This window comes from Poecilia mexicana, unplaced genomic scaffold (assembly GCF_051168715.1).
Source record: "Poecilia mexicana isolate PSO_F unplaced genomic scaffold, ASM5116871v1 scaffold_13, whole genome shotgun sequence".
NCBI classification, from domain to species: Eukaryota; Metazoa; Chordata; class Actinopteri; order Cyprinodontiformes; family Poeciliidae; genus Poecilia; species Poecilia mexicana.
The window spans coordinates 9,126,466-9,148,892 of record NW_028263382.1 but is presented as its reverse complement, the minus strand read 5'-3'; the positions used below and the strand labels follow the sequence as shown (position 1 = coordinate 9,148,892).

The window sequence follows — 22,427 nt, the reverse complement described above, 5'->3', positions numbered from 1 at the left end:
TACAGAATAAACATCTGATATTTTTAGGTTAATCTCAGAAAGTTTCTAGAAAAAAATTCAGAAATTTCTGATATGAAAAATCAAAAAATTTTGAAATAAAATCAGAAATTTTCCAGAAAAAAAAGGAAATTTATGAGTTTTAAAAGTTGAAACTTTGCTATAAAAAAATTTAAATTTTGAGATTAATCTTAGAAAAAAAATCTGATCTTAAAAACTCAACAAAAAAAGCTAGAATAAAACTCGGAAATTTCTGATTTGAAAAGTTGAAAATTTGCACAAAAAATGAAATTTTCCAGTTAAAAAATAAGGAACTTTCTGAGTCTAAAGATTTTAAACTCTACTAGAAAAAAAATCTGAAATTTTCCAAAAGAACATTTCTGAGCTTAAAAAGTCAAAAATTTGCTAGAAAAAAAAATTGAGGTTAATCTCAGAAATTTTCCACAAAAACATGGAAAACATCGAGTTTCAAAAGTTTTATCCTTTAATTGTCTCTCTTTAAACCAAATGCGTTCAAAGTGGGGCGGGGATCCATTTGAAATCTGGGTGTAGGGATGAACTCTGACCTGAGCCTTCAGAGCCACATAAAGTCAGTTACAAAGTAGGCCTTCTATCACCTAAAGAGCATTTTCAGGATTAAAAGACTAAGGTTTCACCAAGATTTAGAGAATCACATCCAGTTGTTTATCTTTGTAGCTCAGAGAATAAAATATTATTAGTTTATAAATCACTGAAAGGATTGGCTCCACAGTACATCTGCATATTTAATACGATACAAAAGGCGACTAAAGAATCAATAATCTCATGCAATATGGCTGAGTAAGTTCTTCATTTTCTCCTTGTAACATTTCCTAAAGTGAAACGCAATTCTGATCAAAAGGTGACAAACTCATGTTGTCCAGATTAACTGGTTCCACAACATTTTGATGCTAATTTTAGAAATGGCGATTCTATGTTTGTGCTTAGAAGTTATGAAAGAAATCCACAAATTATACATTTCAGGAGAAATGTCAATGAAATCAGGCACATTCACCATGTTAAATAAATATTTCATTGCATATTGTAGAAAATACAAAATTTTTAAGGAGGAAAGTTGTAATTTTGTATTTTTCATATATATATATTTTTGCAAATATATTGAGTTTTACAATCTAATCACAAATGTACTTTAAGCATCAGTTATTGTAATTTATCATTAATGTATTTATATCTGCTTTTTCTTTTGATGAATCATGATACGGTCTTTTATTAACTTATGTTAAAATTAAAAACATAACTAATCAAACGGATGTTAAAACATCTATAAATAAAGCTGAAAAATATTGCATAATATATATTCAGTTTTATTCACTAAATTAGCTGCATAAAGTGAATATAAACAGAAGTTTGCTTTTATGAGAGATTTCCGTTAATCCAGAAAGTAGACAGAACATGAAGGCTAAAAAATTAATTATAATAACTTCAGTTGCACCATGCATAAATCTCAATAATTATTTGACCAAATAATCAATAAAAGTTCAATAAAGTTGAGTTTGGTCTTTGGTTTGGTTTTAAAATCAAAGTTTATGTTTATATTGATTAAAGTTTTGTTGAAAAACTGATTTGTTTCCAAGTTTTAACCACTTGTCGTTACTTTTTAAATTATTTTATTTTACTTCCTGCACTAAAAAAATACACCTGCTCTCATCTAGTTTATTTGGGAAACTTTTAAAAATACTCAGAGTCATCTTGATGTTTTGAGAAAGTTAGAAAATGTTCACAAAAAGCACCAAGTTGCAACAATCTCAGCTTCTTAGGGGTGAGAGGAATCCATGATTGTTGTTCCAGCTGATCTAGTTTACCTTTGCTCTTTTGCTCCCCCTGGTGGTCGGGCAGAAAACTCACCTTTTGTAATTTATTTCAAATAAATTTAGCTTAATATATTTACACTTCCACATCAGGATCATCGTTATTCCTAAATGATTTACAGTGATCAAATCATTTTCTTCATTAATAAAATAAACAACACAAACTCGATTCACTGACATAAAAATTAAATAAAGTTAAGCAATAAGAAGAAAGGGTTGCATTGTGATATAATTTAGTACATATTTACATCAGTGATGTTCAGTGGACTTAAAAACTTCACACAATACATTTTTGTGACTAAAAATAAACAAAATAAACTAATTCATTTAAATTGACGTATATTCTGCACAATGCTGAAAAAACTAATTTACAAATAACTTTTCAGCAAGACATGGAGCTTGTTTAAAGTTAATAATTACTTAATATTAATAAAAATAAAGAACTAGTTCCACCGGCAGATTATTTTACTTTCAACAAGACATTCTTCCCTTGTTATAAGTAAAATAATCTGACAATATAACTACTACATTTTCGCAGATATTAAGAAAATATTTACTTAAAATAATCCCCATATAATGCTGAGAAGTTGCTTGTAAGTCACTTTTGTTTACTCAGGTATTTGCACTAGAAAGCAGACCAAAAATATCTGATAAGATTTTGTGTTTTGCAGTGTAGCTGTGAACCTGCAGCTTCGTTTTAGATCATCAGTCTGATCTGAAACACCTTCTGTTTGACAAAGAAGAGAGAAAAGATTCCTTTCACCAAAAAAAAGGAAAAATAGGAAAGCCTCTTTGCACTTGTTGCCAGTAGCCATTATCCACAGCTAATTATGTTGCTTAGGAGTTTATTAGCACCAAATGAGTGAAATCATTATCTCCCAATTTAGCATGAAAACCCTCACAGATTATAAATTATGCCTGATTCATCTTGCTTAGTGAAAATGCTAAACTTTTTAGCTGCGCAGATCGTATAATATTGAGTAATTTTATGTTTATTATGAGAAAAATGTAGAGAGACAATGAGAGTTCCTCCCTCTGAGTCGATTAACCCGGCAGAAGAACGAGCAGAGAGGAATAAAAGGAGGAATGAAACGCTGGAGGAAGGTCAAGAGAACAGAAGAAAGGCTCAGCGGGAAATGAGAGAGCAGGAGCGAGGGAGAGGGCCAGTGAGAGAGAGAAGGATGAGAAAGTGAAACTATGTTGTCATGGAAACTGGCATGGATCTGAGGAGGAAAATAAGAATGTAAATTGGTTTATCCTCAGGGAACGAGACGGCGCTGCGGAGGAAAAATAAACCAAGAGATGAACGAGGGAGGAAAAGAAGGAAGGAAGGAAGGAAGGAAGGAAGGAAGGAAGGAAGGAAGGAAGGAAGGAAGGAAGGAAGGAAGGAAGGAAGGAAGGAAGGAAGGAAGGAAGGAAGGAACAAATGGATAGAGAAAGAAAGAAAGAAAGAAAGAAAGAAAGAAAGAAAGAAAGAAAGAAAGAAAGAAAGAAAGAAAGAAAGAAAGAAAGAAAGACGGCGTCCATGTTTGCAGCTGCAGTTGCTTCCAGATGAATAATTGAAGCGCCGTCAGCCCAGGAGGCGCAGGTCAGTCTGAGTGGGTGAATTACTAATATGGCTGAACAAATTGTGCTTTAAGTGCGGCCGCCGCATGCCAGAAACGTTATTCCACTCTAATAGGTTGACACTTTTTATGGCGACGCCTGAAGGGCCTCATCATCGGAGAGTGAAACTGCTCCCAGGACTCTGATCTCCATCTTGTTTTCAGGTACTCATAACAGAGGGAGAAGTTCCTCTGACTGTAATTACTTTTCTTTTCCAGAGTAAGCATTTTTGATCTCTGCTTACCTTAGAAAACCCATCAATCGGTTTGATTCCTCTGTGTTGGGTTATGGGGTGTAATGTCACTCCAGGCCACTAGAAGGAGCTGCTGTAAGAAGTGAAATGAGAACGATAGGCGGAGTTTTGCTTTTTGACAAACTAAAAAAGGAAATGGACAGAGAAAGAAAGAAAGGAAAGAATGAAAGAAAGAAGAAATGAAGTAGGAAGAAACATCAGTATCTATTTTCTCCAAAGCGTTTCCTAGTTGTAAATACTAAGATGGCGGTTACGCAGCTCTGATCACCACCAGATGCTACCAGACTCGACCAAAATAATGACCTGGGTAAGATGGCGAACGACTTGCACACAGCCCAGGCCAGAACATGATGAAAGGAAGTTTCTGAGCTGTAGATGGACGACATGTTTTGGATTCAGGCCAACATGGTGATGAATAAAGCAAAGAAAACTTTGATCAAGGAGCTGCACAGAAAGCAGCAACCACACAATCACAAGACCACCCAGAAAAAACCACCAAAGCTCCGGTTTCATTAGGAGGGAAATGGATTCAATAACTTGTTTTTGAAAAAGGTTATGTCATTCCAAGTTGCTTAATCTCCTCAGTTGAGCGCTAAACTCTCATAAGCTGCATTTCCATTTACCTTTAAATTGAAATTATGAAAATAAATTTGTTTAATGGAAAAAAATAGTCACGTTTTCAATAAAAAGTTTCTGCCCTCAAATTACTCACAAAAAAAGTGAGTATTTTGCTGAAGTTGCATCACGTGAGTCGTGTGATCAACAACAGGATGTTACTACTGGCGTAAATGACAAAGACGACGACAGGAAGTGGTTGGAGGATGATGGCATGGCATGTTTTTTAATGACTCATTTCAATTGCGTTTCATATTTAATGGAAAAAATACAATTGCAAAATTGCGTTTTTTTTTACATTAGCGGAATATCAACAACACTTTTTGTACATTTGAAATGAAATGTAGCTCCCACAAGATCGGACCAGAAGTGAGCCATCTTGTTACGCAACTTCTGTTATTCTGATATTAGCAAGACACTCAGTATTTAGAAGTAAAGTTTGCTCACCTTCACTGGATGTAAAGAAAATTCCTCTTTACTGTTGGTTTTTACACCCTGGAATCCAACAATATCCAAACATCGCAGTTTTCAATTAAGTGGAAAGCTGCTTCCAATGGCGGCGGGGTAACCGGAAGCAGGAAATGTGGCATCATGTGGTAACTGCATTCAGAAATTCCATTACATAAGAAACATAATTATTATCACACGTGATTAATAAGGTTGGTCACCCGACAAGCTATTAAAACATGACGCATCATTTAATTTCCGCCAGTAGTAACATCCGGTTGTTGATCACATGACTCGTGATTTTCAAAATAAACGTTTCTATTTCGTTCATAAACCAATATTTGAATTTAATAGAATGATCTGTGACCTTCAAGAATAAATAATCAAAAGACAAGTTGAAACATGCAGAAAGCTGGTTGGCAATTATAATAAGGGGTTGATTAATATAAATACCAATAAAAAAATTTTATTATTACTGAGAAAGTGTCATAAATCATTTTTAACACTCCTTTGTTTAAATTAAAGCTATATTATTTCTTGGTCAAATAAAAATACATTTAAAATCTAAATCTAGCAGGGCTTATGAAGAATTTTGGACTATAGATGTTGGTGCATTTTAATGAAATCATTTACTCCTTACACTATACCTAAACACACAGACTTGCCAGTGTTGGTTTCTTAATTAGCTAAATTTTACCATTTCTAAATAAAACAAGTCTGTAAAAAAGGTTTGGAAATTGTAAAAAAAATAAATAAATAATGCAGTAAATGTCAACAAATACAGGGGAAAAGAAACTGCAGACATTTGATTGTAGAGAATTAGAACTGCCAGTAGATGGCAGGAAAGTTTCTCTGATGAATTTTAATGAAACTCGCTATTTTTCACCAAAACATCAGAAAATAAAAGTAGGAAAAACTATTCCAGTGTTTTCCTTAAAGATGAAAAAGTAATGTGTGAGGGATTTCAGGTTTTTACGCTGTTTTAAACATTTAAAATTAAATCAGTCAAGAAAAACATATTAGCTTAGTACTGAAGAATGCACTGCAAAATCACAAAGTCTTGATACCAAGAAGTTCAGTTTCTAGTGCCAATATATTAGTACACTTGAAATAAGACAAAACAAACTTAAAAGTAACTTTTCAGAAAGATATTGGAGCTTATTTTAAGTAAACAATTCCTTAATAATGATCAAAAAGTACTACCAGTAGATTATTTAAACTATACCATGGTAAAAAGTATTTTACTTTGTCTTGTTTGCAACTGAAAACCCCAAAAGCTAAGACAACAGGGTTTTGTGTTTACAAAATTATATATGTAAAGTTGTGAAAAAGTCTTTATTTATTCTTCAAATTCCTTTCATTTTGTCAAAAAGTTTTCTGGTATTTATCGGTAAGCTCTGTTACGCTGCTCTTGACAGTTGGAGGTTGCCATGGCAACAACTAACTGACAGCTCCTCCCGTTTTTCTGTCAATTCTTCTGTCAACCAGAAGCAGCCCTGATAAAACCAGAGAACCTGGGTGTGTGAAGTCAGCTCTGGAACTAAACTAGGCCATAAAGTTTGATAAAAAAAAAAAAAGAAAAACGATTTTAATTAGATTCAAGTTATTTTTATGTTTCAGTTTATTTTCAGTTAAAACTTGTTTTTCAGATTCAAATCTTTTCTCTTTAGTTTCAAATTTCTTTCCAGTTTAAATTTTCTTCAGTCTCAAAACTTTTTTCAGCTTAAATTTAATTTTTTTTAGGTATTTTTTTTTCAGTTTCAAATATATATTTTCAGTTAAAATTTTTCTTCCAGATTCTACAATTTTATCTTTCAAATATTTTTTTCAGTTTCAAATCATTTTTTTTTCAGATTCAATTTTTTTTTTACACTTTCAATTTTTTCCCTTTTGAACAACCTCCATAGACAGACTACATGACTGAAACGATCAACAAACTGATTTTTTTACTACAAATGAAAAATCGATACACTTTTGGGCATGAAAAGCCATTTTATAGGTATTTTTCTACATTTTCTTACAACAAATTAAACCTTCAGGTCGTTTTTAGGTGTAATTTCTAATTTCACATCATAATAATCTGGTGAAAATAGTGTCCACATGAGAAAACATAACCCTTTTCTCTGGGCAGACAGAGGAGGCCCTGTCTGTGAAGTTTACTGGGGCCACTTGAGGTGAAGTCCAGCTCCATTTATGAATTGGTTATGAGCTCTGGAGGTGTCGTTTTGACCTTTTACAAAGCTGCGGCCGCCAGCTCGGGTCTCGCAGTGAGACGGAGAGCGTAGCTGTACAGCAGAGTCGTCTTTTAAAACAGTGAGAGCTCAAAGAGGTCTGGATCTTATTAAATTCCTTTGTCTCGGTCCCACTCTCGCCCCTCCTGGTCGGCCTGTCTGTTTTTACTTTATTCATATTCATTCCAGCCTGACCCTCCTCCTTCTGGGCCTTAAACGTCCCATGATGCATTTCGTTACGACTGCAAGGCAGATGTGTCTAGTGGTGCAGAAATGCTCAAAATATGTAGACACCAAATATAAATATAGGGTGCACTGCAAAAACACAAAATCATGCCAGGTGTTTTTGTCTAGTTTTAGTGTAAATGTTTCAGTAAACTTGAAATAAGACAAAACTAACCTACAAGAAACTTTTCAGCAAGATAAAAGGAGCGTTTTTTAAAGTAAATAAGTCCTTAATACTGAGCTTTTTGTCTTATTTCAAGTGGAAGAAATATTTTGACTAGAAACTAAACAAAAATACCGGGTAAGATTTTGTGTTTTTGCAGTGAATAATGTGCTTAACACTGTAAAAAATAATCAAGTCAAATCCAATCTATTCAAAACTAGCATTTTTTTTCTAAAATTGATATTATGTAGTTATCGACTTAAAACAAGCTCCAGTATCTTCCTGAAAAAATACTTGTAAGTTAGTTTTGTCTTATTTCAAGGGTACTGAAATAAGACACTAAAATTAGACAAAAATACCAGGTAAGATTTGTGTTTTTGCAGTGTATGATGTGTTTCACACTTGACAATATCAAGTCAGATCCAATCTAATCAAAATTTGTATTTTTTTCTAAAATTGATTTTAAGGAAGTATTTACTTAAAACAAGCTAATATGTCTTGATGGACAGTAACTTTTAAGTTAGTTTTGTCTTATTTCAAGTGAACTGAGATATTTGGAGAAGAAACTAGACCAAAAACTCCTTGTGATATTTTCTGTTTTTGCAGTAAGTATAACTCTGTCTTTGCTGCAGTGTAAATCTGACCTGGATAATAGACAGCCAGTTTATCCTATTGATCCCTGCAGAAATCCCTCCAGAGCAGCTGGCCGACGGCGGCCTCATCTGGAACCGCCATCAGTCGCTTGTTAAACACCGAGTGCGAGTCGGGTGGGAATGTGGCAGCATGCGGTCCCAGCCAATCCATAACCAGACACCAGGAACGGAGCACCAGCATCGCATCAGGCACCAGTTTTCTTTTCTTTTTTTTAAAGTTTGTGTGGGTGTTTGTGGTCGATATAGAATCTGTACTTCCTCCTCTTTCTCTCAGTCCTGTCTATGTAATTGATCCCAGACTGGACATTTGAGTTGCCAGCAGCCGTTCATATCATTTTTATCTTTTAGACAAGCCCTCTACTGCTTCCAGATGGGGAAAGCACTCCGGGTTCAGGCTTGTTTTTGAAAAAAATCTAATGCTTTAATGTCTTTACCTTGCAAATGGAGAAACCAACATGAGTGAAACACAGATGTGGGTTGCTTTGTGAAGCCTTGATGCCGACCTGTGGAACGTTTATCTTAGATGCTTATGTTTATCTTTGTAAGCGTTTGTTTCTGCGGCCACTGTAAGTGTGAATGGATGTTTTGTACACTGCTGACAGTGGCTGTGGTTCAACTCTGTGGAAAACAGCTTGTGCAACATCCCAGAGTGCCTTCATGTCATTCATTTGTGATGATTTGCTTTTATTCTATTTCCACACCGATCTGCACAAAATCTGCCATCACCTGGAAGGAATAGCTAAGACAAATATAATCATTTTAAGTTTACGTTTGCTTTTCTCTTGGCAAAATTCAAATTTAAAACATTTGTTTTTGAGTAATTTGATGAAAAAATAACTATGAGAGAACATTTTCCTCTAAAATCAATGCTATTGAAACAGCTAGCTTACATTTAAACTCAAAACAGTAAAAAAATTTATGTTAATAAAACATTTTAACGTCAAATCACCTTAGATGCTTATGTTTTAATCTCCTCCATTGTAATGTTATGATACAACAATGCAGTATTGTTTTAGCCTTTTGTCACTAGTTGTGCTAGCAGTAGCTTCTAGTAGCGTTAGCTTACCCTGAACTGTAATAAAATGTTTTAAAAGCTTCACGTGACATACTGAACCTGATCCTATTCAATCTCCTAAATTTTTATTATTGGATATTTATTTTTTTAATAGAATAAATGGATTTTAATTGTCAACTTATATTGTTTATTTAAAAAATAGCTGTTAGCTACTCACCCTTTGTACGTGACGTCACTCTCTTCGAAACTCGTCCCGCTCCGCCATGACGATGCACTCCTTTAAACCCTGTCGAAGTCATCTGGTAACCTAATACCGCTTCTATGTTGTTGATTTCGCAATAAAAAAAATGGTCGTAGGGTGCTGCGCGGTCGGCTGCACAGACAAGAGTGAAAACCAAACTTGTCATTTTATTGTGTAATTTTTAAAGAGGAAAGAAACGCGATGGATGTCAGCAGCCGTCAATCATCATGACTGGCAGCCCTCGGTGTAATCACGGATCAGGACCTAACACTTTCCACAAGGTAATTAGACTAACGTTCATATACTTTATAAGTAAGTTTGTTTAGAAAGATATTAAATATCGCATTATGGAGAAGTTGTGCGTCTAATTGTTAGTACAATGCCGTACCGTCATGCAGCCTAACATGAAAAACAAACGCATAAAAAAAACCTGGTTAGCATCTGGGTTTTTGAACCTTTTTAATGCTCCTCTGGCCTAAAGGGAAATGCCGTTTATGACAGTGATATACATAATGTGGTGTGAATTCAGGCAAAGTTGATAATTTGATGAACACGTCAGGAGGGTCGGTTTCTAAGCTAGCTGTTTCTAGCTTCTGTACCGCCGTCTATGAGCCCCAACCAGGTGTGTTACGTTCAAAGGCAAAATAAAATGACTGGAACATGTAGAAGCCATGAATAAACCGACAAAAACAACTTCAGAAGCTCAGTTCAATACTCCCGATCTTCACTCTCGACGTCCATCATGGCGCCTTAAATGATTAAGTGACGTAGTTGGTCAATACTTAGCATAGCATAGCATGAAACGTAGCTTCCATTTAACCTTAAGAGGGCGAAGTGGAACAAATGGCAAACTTAAGAAAATGACACAGCATTTTCTTTTGTTTAATGATAAATTCTAATTATAGCCTAAAAACAAACTCCGTCGTTAGCTGTTGGTAGAAAACTCAGCATTAAAAATGTTAGCTTTCAGATTAGCACACCGGATTGAACCAGTCTTCATATCTTCACTGAATGTTCACATTTAAATTTTTGTGGTGTAAATCTAAGGATTTATTATGTTACTGCCAAAACGCAAAGTGTCTAAAAGGTTAGTGGTAAATCTTTAAAAATAACCGATATATGAATGTAAAAGTAACACTGTATGCAGCCATATTCAATTAGTCAAAGATTTAATTTGTTTCCAACATAAATGGTTTTTCAGACAGGACCCTTTTGCCTGATCAACACAGCTTAAAATAGGGCAATCTAATGAGCTCAGTTCAGATCGCACAAAGAGGATAATTTTCCCAAGCCTTTGCCGCACAGCCAGGAATGTCTCTTGGAACAATTTCAAAACAACTGTGGATTCCAGCGCTGTCACTTCAAACACTGGAAGGAAAATGCAAGGAGAATGTCTGGAAGAAGGCACTCTTTGAAATTTCATGCTCAGGAAAAGTTGATCTCAATGGTAAACAGCCTCCCAGAACTTTAGCTTGTTTAGATGATTAAAATAAAGTATTATTTTATTCTGAAATGTCTTAAATCAACATCTCATGAGCCGTTTAACCTGCAGAACCATAGACCTCATGGACAAACTCTGCTGTATCGTCACGTTTTCTACATCTGCAATTTGAATAAACAGCCTGCCAACCAGAATTATATGTATATTTCCAATTCAGAAGCGTGCTTGTGAATTACTCACCAAATGTGTCATCCCAAGAACACGAAGGAGTTAAACTATGTTTGACATTCCCATTACGCCACTGGGAAACTCAACAGTAATTTTACCAAAACACTGGTGAATGCTTTTTTTTCTGGTTTCATGGAAACATCTCAACAATTAGCTTGTCAACATCACAATGTGGGGATAAATTGGATAATAACAGAAAGCCGCAGCATTAATAGCTTGAATAGAAGAAGTGACAGTCAAATTAGTCAGCTGACTGTAGAAATAAAATGCATTTAAAGCTGTTTTTTTACTTTATCCATCCATCTGTGATGGAAGTTAAAGTGAATCATTGAAAGTATTCAGTAGATTTTAGACTTTAAAACATATCTTTAACCCCATAAAACAAAAACAAATCAGCTAAAGATAAAGGCTCTTAGCTAAAGCGATGCTAACTGTAGCTAAGAAGAGCACTAGCTGCTACTGAACACTAAAAAGTTAGTGGTAAAACTTTCAAAACAACAGATAAATTAACTGCAAAGTATGACTGCCCCGTTACGTTGCAACCTAAGCTGAACTCCTGCACGTTTGGTCAGCTGGTTTTACCACTGTACAATGGCTGCTGGAAAACACAAGAGTTGTACAGTTATTGACTTATCATCCAGAAACCACTTGCTCCATTGTAAAAACACAAAATCTCACCAAGTTGTTCTGGTATAGTTTCTAGTGCAAATATCTTATTACACTTGAAATAAGACAAAACTAACTGACAAGTAACTTTTCAGAAAGACATAGGGGCTTGTTTTAAGCCAATAATTCCTTAATATTGATTAAAAAGTGCAAGTTCCTTTGGTTATATAATTTATAACACAACATTTTCCCAGTAAAATAAGTTTTGTCTTATTTCAATTGCACTACATTATTTGGACTAGAAACTAGACAAAAATATTTGGTAAGATTCTGCGTTTTTGCAGTGGGCATTCTTTTTGATTGTGCAGGAGGCTCTACTTCTGCTTTTCAAATATGTACGGTTGTATAATTGCGTATCTGTTTGCAGCCTTTTTCACATGCGAGTATAGTCGTTGAGTTGGGGTGGGACGTGGCCAGGAGCAGCTCAGTTGCATTTAAAGTGAAAACACGTCAAACTAGTACAATCTCATTATCTAATAATTTTGAGCAAAAAAAAGTAATGAACATGTTTTCTGTAGACCATAGACGTATCGTAACCGGTCCAAGGTCATAACAGATCACCTTTAAGTCCATATATGGGTTAATGCATGTTCCTCCTGTTCCTTGGCCTCAGCTGGAAAACAATGACAGACCCCCTGCTGTGGGAGGATTGTTGGTTTGAGCTACTGTACACTAATCAGCTGACCCTGGAGCAGCCTGCGCGTCCCGTCGGGGCAGCGGACTGGCAGGACAAGGTGCTCCAGAGGAAATCACTGCAGAGGTCAGAGCTGAACGCAGCCTAACTGCTGCCTGGATCCTGACGGACAGTGGTCAGGTCTTTGCTCAGTATATAAATACTCCACGCTACATTAGCCACCAAAGCCTTTCCACATGTTGTTTGCAGAAGGCCTCTGCGGTGCTTAAGCCCTGATCCTCATCTGGCTCTTTGCAGGTCAGCTCAGCCAGGACTGTGCAAACGCTGCCTGACACGGACCTGCGCTCAGTTTCACCAGAGGGGGAAACAGCCAGACCGTGTGTTGTCCTGTGGTTTTTAAATACCCAAACCGGACCGCTGTGAGCCACGCTTCAACCAGCACGCTGTAAAAAATACTCCTCTGCCGAATCCTCCACAAGCTGGACTCAAACTCCTGCTCCAGGATTTACTGAATGTAAAAAAGTAAAAACAAGGCAGAATAATAAAGTTTTAATAAAAAAAAACAAAAAAAAACATGAGGCAAAAACTAAAAACTGTAAAATCTTGTTTTCTCTATCACCATCAGTGGCCATGCTAACTTGCCTTAGCATTTAGGAAGAAGCTTTAGCATAACAGAAAGACAGGGGGAGAATGTGAGCAACACATACACAAGGGTGACTGACAGACATAGAACCCTCCCCCTGGTTCTGATTGGTTGTTTCTGACAAAGAATGTTGTATTTCTGCAGGTGACAGTAGGACAACAGGATGAAGAAGAAATAGATTTTTTCTGATTATCCGTCTCATGTTAAAGTATCACAACTAATATTTACATATTAGTTTTAACAAATATGTAAAAAGTTAGAGGTTAAATCTCATTTAACTCATGTCTGGGTAACAGAGTTGCTATAAAATGGCACTTTGTGGCTGGAAAACATACTACTGCCCCTTTATGCAGAAATTGCATTTTGTTTCTTTTCAATCCTGACTCAGACTTCTGAGAAAAGCAGAAGTAAACGTAAAATATCTCCTAAACAATATTTTGTGCTCCTGGGGCTCCGTGAAGGGAAGAGGCCCCTTCCTGCCTCCCTTGTCCCAAGGCCAGTCAGCTGTGGCTTTGCTCTGCAGTCAAGGCTGACATGGCAAGGTGGGGGGGAGGAGGAGGAGGATGCTTCTGTGTTTTTCACAAGACCAAACGTCTGCATGGCTGTTTGCCCGGCTGGGATGCAAGATGCTAGCCTGTGCAGCAGAGGAAAAACAGCCTTCACCTGCTCAATGTGTGGTCCGTCACTCCGCAGCCGAGTGGGGGGAGGAACAGAGTTGTGGCGGTCTTTAAAGTCAGAGGAAGTCTACATTACTGGGGAACGGCCAAGCCATTCTCGTGAGAAAGAAAAACAAAGAGGTCGGACAGCAGTTTCTGTCAGAGAAGGAAAAATGGAGCGAAATCAGAATCTCGTTAGGGCGTAAGTGGAAACACACATTCTCACTGGAAACCAGCGCAGATTATTTTTCTCATCCTAAATCATCTTCTGTTAAAGGTGACCTCTTAGATGTCTGTGGGAAATTCAAAACAAGTTCATTAAATTTTTTTGGCACAAAATAATTCTTAGATGATGAGATTTCAGTCTGCTCAGTTCTGCCTGTTTTGAGCTGTTTTATTCAACCGTTTGTCTTTGAAAAGGAGAAGTGGAGCCTCCTGCACAAGAAACAAAAATGCAGCAGGTGGTTTCTGGTCTCTTGTCACTTTAACTCCTTTACGCTTCTGGCCACGCCCCCAACTCAACGTATACATTCACCTGTGTGTGAATGCCTGCAAACAGATGCAAAATTATACAACCGATTGTCTTTGAAAAGCAGAAGGGGAGCCTCCTGCACAAGCAACAAAAATGCAGAAAGTGGTTTCTGGATGGTAAGTCAACAACAAAACACTCATATTTTCCAGCAGCCATTGTACAGCGTATACAGCGGTAGAATCGGGTAGAGTACCCAAAAATTGTACAGAATTAAGAGTAGCACTAATTCAACATATCAAGAAAAATTAAAAAAGTAGCCGTTCAAGAAATGACTCAATAGTAAAACAATATTTGTTAAAAATGGAGACTCAATTAATGAGCAACTGATCAAAACATCAATTATTTAATATTGAAAAGTTACATCATCAGATGGACCAAAATATGAAGTTATGGAAATGTTGGTAATGAAAATAATTCATATAAATAGCATATTTACAAAATAAAATCTGGCAAAAGGAAAAAATAAAAAACATAAATGATTTTCTTTCGTTTCATTCTCTGTCTGGTGAATTTCTGGTTAAAATAAGGTTTTTCTTCATTCATTGAAGTTACTGATGGTGAGTAGAGTATCCAGAAATCAGCTGAAAGTCTGATTTCCTTTGAACCAAAGCTAAAAATTCATTCATTTAGAGTTGCTTTTGAATGATAATATATTAAATATTGACCAACATATTTGATGTGTATTGATAATTTTAACAACGGCATTTGACAAGAAGCAATGGGCAGCAACAGCCTTAGTTTCCCAGACTTGCAGCCAAGAAACTGTTTTTAGAAGCAAGTGAAACCCAGACGCAAGTATAAAAACGTGAATTTTGCATAATATGTCACCTTTAAACCTTAGCAGCATGTTCCCATACTGGTGGTCCCCAGAAATTAGAGGTTAGCTGAACTTTCAACAATGCCACTGTGGTAACGACTGATCTAATTACAGGCGTGCTCAGAGGTCCCACCTGTTCTGCCAGCGCTGCCAACAGTTCGCAGTCTGGCCGGGTGGCAGTAAAGTGGAACAGCCTCGGATTTCTGGATCTGATTCTGACCAAAGATGAAGGAGAAGTCGGCTGAACGGACCGCGGTACCTGAAAGCTTTTACCAAACCAGATAAGAGATGAAGCTCCCCGCTTTCGCCCAAGTCCAAAACATTCTGTTTTCCAAGCAGCTCACATTTTCCAGCCGCCTGGTCCTCTTCCCCCCGAGGAGAACCAGGCGTGCAGCCAGCAGATGTGGCAGGACTGCGGCGTTTCAGAGAGGATGTGCTTCACCAGACAAGAATGTGGTCAACTCTGTCTCCACGCAGCAGAACCGTCCGTCCTTCATGGTCTCATTCACGACGCAGCATGCTTGTTTTTGTAGTTTGTCTCATCTAAGATGCAGTAGAGGCATAAAGCAGAATGACTTGGAGGCCAAGTTCAAATGTCTTCTTCAAAGTTTGGGACTTTAAGCAGTTTCCAGCCGCTGTCTGCCAGTCGTGGGAAACTCCTGCTCCACCCTGTGATTCAGGAGTTTGTGGAGCCACCTTTCAGCTTTCAGCAGATGTTCTCAGTCTGACTTTATTCATCCCTTTGTGGAGGAAATCTGGTCTGCTTCACTTCATTGAGGGTTGCAGACATTAAAGCCGTTTTCGCACTGCAAGGAACGGCACGGCACGCTTCGGTCCGGTTCCACCCGAACTGCAGCCCTGTTGTGTTTGCATATAACTGAGGGCGGCATCGAAGCTGAACCTGACGTCATTATTTTTGAAACTAAACAATGGTTTCGATGTATCGGCTGAAGCCTTTTCCTCAGAGATGCGGCGGAAAACTTTCTCTTTCCTCGCTGACCGATCTAGTTCATTCTGTACTCATTCATCAGGGAGTAAGCGGAGGGAAAAAATTACCTCATCATGGGACCAGGTGTTTTATGAAATTTTAAATCAGGGTCGAAGGAGATCGGCAGCAATAACGAAACCAAACGCTGTTCCTGCTAGAATTAAATGTGCTCGATTTATTTCCCCACAGAATACAGCAGAATAACATGCATCAAACACTGTTACTGCTAGAACAAATATGCTCGATTTATTCCCCACAGAATACAGTACGCTTACCTCGTGAAACTTGGCCGGAGAGCCTTCGGCCTAGAGATATAGCGGTAGCATCAACGTAGCTGGGCATTCGAACGCGATCCACAGCAGACTCTGACTAAAACCGCGGGCTTTTTCGTATTTTATCTCTTAAAACAAAGGGAATGTTCACGTGCAAAGGGGGAGTGGCCATCTCCATCCTTGCAGGCGAGCCATCCAATCAGAGGTAGCCGCTCTCTGACCATGAGCCAATCATGGGCCGAGAGCGCGAACCAGCAGACCAATCAGAGCCCAACCCAAGTCAACCAGAGCCAAGCACGCCCTGTTCACGTGATCTGCATGAAGATGCAGCATGTTCAATTTGCATACTAATTCTGAGCAGAATAAGTTTTATCAGCTAAATAAAGATCAAATTATAAAGAATACCCTGAGCAGTTTTATCAAAGAATGAATAATAAAATAATAAATGAATGATTATCAAAGAACATAAAAAATAATAAAAAGATAATAAGATAAAAATACAAAATACCATATCATTCCACCCCTTGGTCTTTGATAATCACTTTAGTCTTTTATCCCGAATTCGCAAAGTAACTTTCATCTTAAGGCTGTGTTATAAATTCTATCAACCAAAGACCTTTTCACTCGTCCAATATATATACGCAAGTACAGACATTAATCAAAGCTAAGATTGGGGGTATGTAGGTTCCATGTCAGTTGTTGCTGGAAGATCTTCACTGCTTCTTCCTGAGTCATAACTGTCGATGGCATCCAGACCCCTATTTGGTGAGCAGCTCTAGCTGCATGTTGTCCGGTGTTGGACAGCATCGTGCGGGTAACCTCGTTATCCACCGCATTGGATACTCCCATCAGTGTTCCAGCTCCACCTAAAATTGTGTCATACCACTCACGTCCTCTCCGTGCACATGAGTCGTCTGTCGGTGTCAGAATGATACTGACACATCGGTCACGCGATTGAATCCGTAATGTACATCCTTTGGTGACAATAGGCATGGGTGACCTTGAATCCTGGCTCCGGTCATGGGTACTGCTTTCCCACCACAGTCGAATCTTAGCTCGAGAGCGAAGCGGGACATTGTCAGCAGTACCATGGCGACCAAGGCACGGCACACGATGACTTCGCAGCCGGTACATCCTCCTCGGCGCCTCCCATGATGGCGGACGTCGTCACCGCCGGCGTCACGGGAGTATGGAGCTGAAATGACAATTAGCACTGCTATAACACAAAATAGAAAAATACTGATTAGTTTTCTTTTAAATAACATTTTGACACAGGCACATTCAACCACTTCTCTTCTCCTAAATATATACAGTTGCATCGTTGCCTTGGGCAATGATTTATGCGGCTTCTGGTGGACCATTTTCCTGTCTCACCCAAACCTTTGCCCCAAGTTTATCTGTGGAGCCAAAACCCCCTTTTCTCCTTACTGTTATCTCAGTGGGTGGAGAGATTTCCTGAACTTCTGACATGTCACACGGTTGCAGTAGCAATTGTGCAATCTTGTCTCCTTTTTGTAATACCAGGGGACTTTCGCCTTGGTGGCGACACACCACACCCAATTCTCCCTGATAATCACTGTCAATAACCCCAGCCTGAATGGTCAATCCTTTTAAGGACAATCCTGACCACGGTAGAATATGTAACCCGAGCCCTGTTTTTACAACTTGAACCTGATTAGGTATTAGGGTCAGGGGTTCCAATGTTCTCAAGTCCAACCCTGCGGAGCCTGGGGTAGCTCTGATAGGAAGTTCTGCCCTTTCATCAAGGTCAGGATACAGGGCTGAATGTCTCCTATCCTTATTCCTACCTTTTTTGCCCTTCTTTTTCTTTTTAACAGTCCGCAGGTGTATTTCCCCTTCTTCAGATGATCCTGATTCTGGATCCGAAATTTCAGCGATGATCTTTTTCTTAAAGGGCCCAACCGACTGTATTTGCCCTACCGACTCAGATCCACGTGCTTCGCTCATGGACTCCTGGACGACGTCGCGGAGACTTTGTGCCAAAGTATGCAGTCCTGGAAATTCAGAATATCTTGTGCAACTTACCTTCAATCCTTTTTTATGGCATTTCTTCTTTAATTCTTCTGTGGGGAGTCCATCTATTTCAGAGTGAGAAACCCCTGCCTGGATCAGTGCTCTCCAGTACGCAGATCTGGGCGGTCCCTGGCCTGGTCTGAGCCCATCCCTGTGTGGGCCACGGGATCCTTGCTGATGGTCATCCCTTCTTCGTGGCTCCTCCCAATTCCCCAGGGCTCCTAACTCCCCTATACGATTCTTAATGTCAGACATGGAAGCACCTGGATCGCCTAGCATCACAGTTAGCATTGCTGCTCGGTAATGGGGGGGTGCAGTACGAATCAGCTGATCCCGCACGGCTTTTGGAACTGCTAAGCTTTGATATTGATCAGCCATGCCCACTACCAACGCATCTCTCACACACAATCGAGTCAAACGCTGTGTACATTCTCTTAGCGTTATCCAAGCTCCAGTGATTTCTGGCCAGTCAGTAAATGCGGCGTATTGGTTTTGTATGGCCGCCGCCCATACCACAAACAATGATGCTGCATCTGGCAGTTGTCTTACCTCTTGGCGATAATTAGAGTTTATTACTCCCTCTGTAGACAATCCTGCAAAGGACATCCCATCAACTGCATCTATTTCCACTTGTGAAGCCCCTTCATCCAGCATCCGTGCTAACCACAAATCTGTCGGCTCCCCATTCTGCTGCCGCAGTCTGCGCGTTAAATGTGACACTTCTTCCTGTGTGTAATCTTCCATAATGGTCCGGTAGATGGGATCAGGCTGAGGAGCCGCCACCATGTCATACACTGGATTTCCCTGAGCATCAACTACAAGCTGCCCTGCATTGTCCCTGCGCTGTTGTCGCACATCCGGTAGGTGTCGTTGTTCCTGCCTCCTGCGACGAACAGGTTTCAAGTCCAGCAGGGGGTGAAGTGGGGGGTTCGGTGTTCCCCCACAAGCATCTTCCCCCTCCTCCCACATATAATCTGTCTCATCTCCCGAAATATTTCCATCCCATTTCTCTGGGTCCCATTCTGCAGTTAAACCAGCAACAAACGCACGAACATTTTTTGGCGAAGGCTGCCGGGGCTTCCTTCTAAGTTTCTGTTGCTTCTTCAGTGCAGCTACCTGAACCACAGTTCTCTCAGCTAACTCAGTCATTTGCCTTAACCGGTTATTTAACAGCTGCACATGTTGCTTATGTGACGATTCTGCGGCTAATGCATCGGCTAAGGCCTGTCTGTCTTTCAACTGCTGCGCCTGTGCTTCTTTATTAATCTCATGCTGCTTTTTCCAAGCGGCTGCGCAAGCCCACATACGCCTTTGCAATCCGGCAACAGGGCTTTTGGCCTCCACCTCAATGCTTTGCAAAACAGCTAACAACTCCAGCGGCTCGGCTTCCCGCAGCGCATCTCCCCACGGCTCGGGTCGCCCTCCCCCCTCGCGCAAACACTGCGCTACATCTTGGTGAGGCTGATCCCAGCCAGGGATTATTTCAACTTTCTTCCCAACGTCATACTTACTCTTATTTTTATTCTTTCTCTTAAACATGTTAAACATATTTGCCGCAGTCTCCTTTAAAATCCTGTAATCGTGACGCCAAAATGTTTTATGAAATTTTAAATCAGGGTCGAAGGAGATCGGCAGCAATAACGAAACCAAACGCTGTTCCTGCTAGAATTAAATGTGCTCGATTTATTTCCCCACAGAATACAGCAGAATAACATGCATCAAACACTGTTACTGCTAGAACAAATATGCTCGATTTATTCCCCACAGAATACAGTACGCTTACCTCGTGAAACTTGGCCGGAGAGCCTTCGGCCTAGAGATATAGCGGTAGCATCAACGTAGCTGGGCATTCGAACGCGATCCACAGCAGACTCTGACTAAAACCGCGGGCTTTTTCGTATTTTATCTCTTAAAACAAAGGGAATGTTCACGTGCAAAGGGGGAGTGGCCATCTCCATCCTTGCAGGCGAGCCATCCAATCAGAGGTAGCCGCTCTCTGACCATGAGCCAATCATGGGCCGAGAGCGCGAACCAGCAGACCAATCAGAGCCCAACCCAAGTCAACCAGAGCCAAGCACGCCCTGTTCACGTGATCTGCATGAAGATGCAGCATGTTCAATTTGCATACTAATTCTGAGCAGAATAAGTTTTATCAGCTAAATAAAGATCAAATTATAAAGAATACCCTGAGCAGTTTTATCAAAGAATGAATAATAAAATAATAAATGAATGATTATCAAAGAACATAAAAAATAATAAAAAGATAAGATAAAAATACAAAATACCATATCACCAGGTAACAGCAGAATATTGAGGGGAATTCATCGCAAATTAATAATAATAATAATAATAATAATAATAATAATAATAAAAAGAGCTCTCTTTACAAAATACAGTAAGAACAGTTTAGTGAGAGCCAGCTAGACCCGATCAACGGCTGACTGCAAAACAACCAACGGCTGACTCTAAACCAATCAGCTGCTGATTCTAAGCAGCTCCGCTTGGCCGGCCCGATTGGAACCGCAGCTCTTGTGGTTCCAAGGAGCCGGGTGGAACCGGTCGGAAGTTCTAATGCAAACACGGTCAGCTCTACTTTGAACCCGTTCCGTTCCTTGCAGTGTGAAAACGGCTGAAGAGAGTATTCACAGTCTGGTAGAAGTTGCTACAGTTGTTACATTTTCAGCTGCGGTTCAAAAAACCGAACCTTTTGAAAACCTGTTCCCCTCCTCGCCTGTGGGGGCGCTGCATTAAGAACCACTGACGGAAACAACACAAAAACCTCTGAAGAAGACTCTGAGTGCAACTTCCTTCTTCACAAACTGTAAACACAAAGTGGCTCAGATTTTAGCGGTTGTAGGATTTCTCTTTTGTCTTTTCTCCCACGTTTGTTTTGGCTGTGTTTACCCAGAATGCCTTGCGTTGAAGTCCACTTCCTGCTTTTGGAGCGGTCTCCGGTCGGTTTGGCGTTCACCAATGCATTCAAACCGAACCAGAGTTCACTTCAACTGAACCAAGACAGGTTTGTAGACGGACCAGAGTTGGACAGCTCCAATAGCAGGAAGTGGACTACAGCGCAGGGCATTCTGGGTAAAACCAATCAAACATGTCTTGCGCTAGCAGAAGAAATGGCTCCCATTTTAACTGTTATTGATTTGCCTCTACCTGCTCCCTTCTCCAGCTGCATCCAATAAAAAATTGTTTTGCTTTATTGACAAAAACAATTTCTATTATTTCTAAATGTATATGTTTTGGATCTACCAATCGTTTTCCAACAAACCATTTAACTACAGTACTTTTCTCATTTAATTACAGCCTGGTTTATTGTTGAGTAAATAAAGAAAAACAGTATTTATTTTTCCTTCCTTATTTTCCTTTATTTGGTTGGCCCACAAGTCTTTTAAACTTGATGTTTGGCGCAAGTGACAAAAAGTTTGGACACTCAATTTAGAGGTTCCTCTTGAACCCGATGGAAGCAACAACTTTGATTTCCCCAATTATGGCTCAAAGCCGCAAAGAAAACAGAACTAAGCAGAGAACTAAACTTTTCTTCATTTTTTTTAGAAAGACCATAATTTCTTTACAAAATATTAATAAGTCTATCCATAAATCTTCACATGACAAGTTGAGGTTTCCAGAAACATCCAGTTAAAATGTTCTGAGCTCGTTCTTTTGTGCTGGACCTCCATATTACATCATGGCGGCGGTGTGACTCATGTCGTTTTTATGAAGCCGTAAAACTGTTTGTTTTTTTTAAATACACGCTTCTTGGCTGTCTTATCGGGAAATATCTGTTAACATCTTTTAATTTAACACATCACTTCACTCTGCCCTCAATGTTGTCTTATTCTGCAGTTCATATTACATCTGTTTGTCGTCCAACTGAATCCTAAATTTAGCACTTTCCTCTGATTCAGCGAAGAAAAAAAACGAGCTACGTTTAAAGCTGTTACTAATTAGAGGTTTCTCGTCAGTCTGGGGTTGCCTCCAGTATAAGCGCAAGTTTATGGACTGCATGCATGGCGGCAGCGCTGAGCCTCAGCCTCTAATGGTGCAGCCTGCAGGCCCAAAAATCTGCCAGATTTCACTGCAGAAGCTTTTTTCCCCCACTGAATGTGATACAGGTCTGTGACTTTACACATCTGGTGCACAGTTCTCATGGATCTACAGTAGTGTACAAAAGTTTTAAGACACTTCATATTTCTGTCTGACTTTTTAAATGGTTTC

At 39.1% G+C, this 22,427-nt stretch overlaps 1 protein-coding gene and 2 long non-coding RNA genes across 3 annotated transcripts in view; 1 reads left to right on the top strand and 2 right to left on the bottom strand.

Annotated features, from left to right (window-relative positions):
- The window catches only part of bcl9l (bcl9 like), a 49,312-nt gene extending 39,969 nt beyond the window's left edge, over positions 1-9,343 (bottom strand). Inside the window, exon 1 of the mRNA XM_088011647.1 lies at positions 9,269-9,343. The gene's annotated coding sequence lies outside the window, so the exon portion shown is untranslated. The remainder of the gene's footprint in view (positions 1-9,268) is intronic.
- Positions 9,344-9,432: 89 nt separating this feature from the next.
- LOC106931607 (uncharacterized) lies at positions 9,433-12,832 on the top strand. The gene is made up of 3 exons (XR_001421091.2): positions 9,433-9,573; positions 12,241-12,387; positions 12,559-12,832. It is a non-coding gene; the product is annotated as an uncharacterized LOC106931607 (long non-coding RNA).
- Positions 12,833-16,045: 3,213 nt separating this feature from the next.
- Positions 16,046-20,477, bottom strand: LOC148155756 (uncharacterized). The gene is made up of 2 exons (XR_015765050.1): positions 19,987-20,477; positions 16,046-17,364 (listed from the first exon to the last, which is right to left on the bottom strand). It is a non-coding gene; the product is annotated as an uncharacterized LOC148155756 (long non-coding RNA).
- Positions 20,478-22,427: the final 1,950 nt, after the last annotated feature.